Source organism: Bison bison, unplaced genomic scaffold, assembly GCF_000754665.1.
Source record: "Bison bison bison isolate TAMUID 2011002044 unplaced genomic scaffold, Bison_UMD1.0 scf7180017864266, whole genome shotgun sequence".
Lineage (NCBI taxonomy): Eukaryota > Metazoa > Chordata > Mammalia > Artiodactyla > Bovidae > Bison > Bison bison.
In genome coordinates, this window is record NW_011494838.1 from 965911 (window position 1) to 968555 (window position 2645).

Consider the following 2645-nt stretch of genomic DNA (forward strand, 5'->3'; position numbering starts at 1 on the left):
GAGGCCCCAGCATCCTCCAGAAGCTCAGCGCAGCCCGTGGCGGCCCTGCCCCAGGCCCCGGCCCCCGGGCAGCCTCAGGAGGCCCCAGCATCCTCCAGAAGCTCAGCGCAGCCCGTGGCGGCCCTGCCCCAGGCCCCGGCCCCCGGGCAGCCTCAGGAGGCCCCAGCATCCTCCAGAAGCTCAGCGCAGCCCGTGGCGGCCCTGCCCCAGGCCCCGGCCCCCGGGCAGCCTCAGGAGGCCCCAGCATCCTCCAGAAGCTCAGCGCAGCCCGTGGCGGCCCTGCCCCAGGCCCCGGCCCCCGGGCAGCCTCAGGAGGCCCCAGCATCCTCCAGAAGCTCAGCGCAGCCCGTGGCGGCCCTGCCCCAGGCCCCGGCCCCCGGGCAGCCTCAGGAGGCCCCAGGGTCCTGCAGACGAGTCACAGCGCTGATTCTACTTCCTCCGCCATCGACACTTGGCAAGACCTGACTCCTCCAAGCTGAGCCCCGAGGGCCCGGTTGAGTCTGCAAATTGGACCTGGGATCCGACTCGTCTGTGACTGCCCAGCCCACCAGGCCCACGCTGCCCGTAGCCCTCCTGAGGCCCAGGCCACATGCAGCCCCCTGACCAGGCCTGCAGCCCGCAGCTCCGTAAGCGGACTGTGCAGGGCAGCCGCTCCCAGTGCAGTGCATAACCAGCTTTATTGTTTCTAATTAACCAATTTAACTGTTCAGTTTTGGCCACAACGGGGGGCGGGCCTTCTCCAGCGGCAGGGAGCAGGGGCTCTCTCTGGTTTGGAGCTCGGGATTCCCATGCGGGGGCGTCTCCTGCTGAGGGGCTTGGCTTCAGCAGCAGGGGCGAGGCTCTGCAGTCCTGCAGGCGAGCCCTCGGGCTTCAGCAGCTGAGCCGTAGTGGCCGTGGCTATCCGCAGCATGTGGAATCGCCCCAAACCAGGGATCAGCCCCGTGTGCCCCGCCCTGGCAGCAGGATTCTGACCCACTGGGCCACAGGGCAGTCCCGCAGCCAGCATTAACGCCTGTTCACGTTTTCCCCATCATAGAAAGGGTGAAGGTGTTTGTGGTTCATGATCAGAGACGGTACATCCCGAGACCCCGCTCTGTCCCCCACAGCTCACCTCCTCCCCTTTTGAGACTGCGCTTCCTCAACCTCCCACTGATCCTTTTTGAAGATACAAACAAGAACGTGTGTCTACTTCCCTCCCTTTCTTGCAGAGAAGGCTGCTCGCTGAGAACACGCTTTTCTTCAAAGGACAAACCTCAGAGCTCTGGACACGCCCCCTCGTCCTTTCAGGGAGTGACCGTGACCTTGCCCAGCACCCCCTCCTCCCTGCCCCCACTCCGAGCTATCCTCAGCACTGAACGGACCCACCGGTCCCCACGGACCCACCCGTCCCCACCGGCCCATTGGTTCCCCACTGACCCACTGGTCCCCACCGGCCCACCCGTCCCCACGGATACACCCATCCCCACAGACACACCCGTCCCCATGGACCCATCAGTCCCCACCGGCCCATCCCTTCACAAGTGGCCCATCCCTTCACAACTGGCCCATCGCTTCCCAATAGGCTCAGAGACTCACATCGTCACTGATGTCTTCACAGGGCTGACTCCTAGAGGAGGAGCTGTTAGGCTGAAGGATAAATGCACGTCCTGACTGCTGACATCCGTGCACTTGCTAAGCGCCCATCAATCCACAAACACCCATGGGCCACACACCCCGTGTGCCACGGGAGCCCGGCCTCAGAATCTGCCCAATGTCTCGGGAGGTTTCTGCCCAACGTTTAGGGAGGCAGCCCTCGGGAGCCCACTCTCAGAATCTGCCCAATGTCTCGGGAGATGGCCCTCGGGGTCCAGACCTGGGCTCTGCCCCCAGCAGGATGCGGAGCAGCCAGGGCCCCAGGAGCCAGAGGTTGACACATGAGAGCCTGTGGACCAGGCGACTGAGGGCAGCTGCACCATTTGGGCAGGGGGCAGGGACCCCCAGAGCCGGGGGAGGGCAGAAACGTGGGAGGAGAAGGTCAGGGCAGCCTGTGGACCGTGGCGGCAGGCGTACCCTCCGAGCACAGGTCCCCAGCCCCTGACGGGTGCGCCCCCGGCCCTGGACACGGCAGAAGGGTTCAGTGCGTGGCCCGGGGAAGCAGTTCCAAAGCTCCACCCTGTGTACCCAAGTGCGTCCTCCTGGCCTTAGAAGGCTCCCTGGACGAGATCTGTGTCAGGGACTCGCTAATCCCCCTGAAGTGTGTGACCGACAGGTGCAACAGGCACCCACTCCCCTTCTGTACCCAAATTACTCAAACTTAAAAACACAAAGGGGATTCCCTGGTGGTCCAGTGGTTAGGACTCCGGCTTTTACTGTTGAGAAAACAGGTTTCATCCCTGGTCTGGGAGCTAAGCTCCCACAAGCCTTGCAGCACAGCCAAAAAAAAAAAAAAAAAAATTCAAGTAAAATAAACAAACCAACAAAAACAACAGTGCAGGTCAGCAGCAGAAGCAGCGTCTGCTGGTGAAGCGCTTCGGGGCTGTGGCGGGGCTGCGGCGGGGCTGGGGCGAGGCTGTGGCAGACGAACGCTGAGAAAGGCGGGCAGGGGCGGAAGGACCTGCGCCCGTCACGGGGCACAGTCCTGCTGAGGGGGGCTGGACACGCCGTCT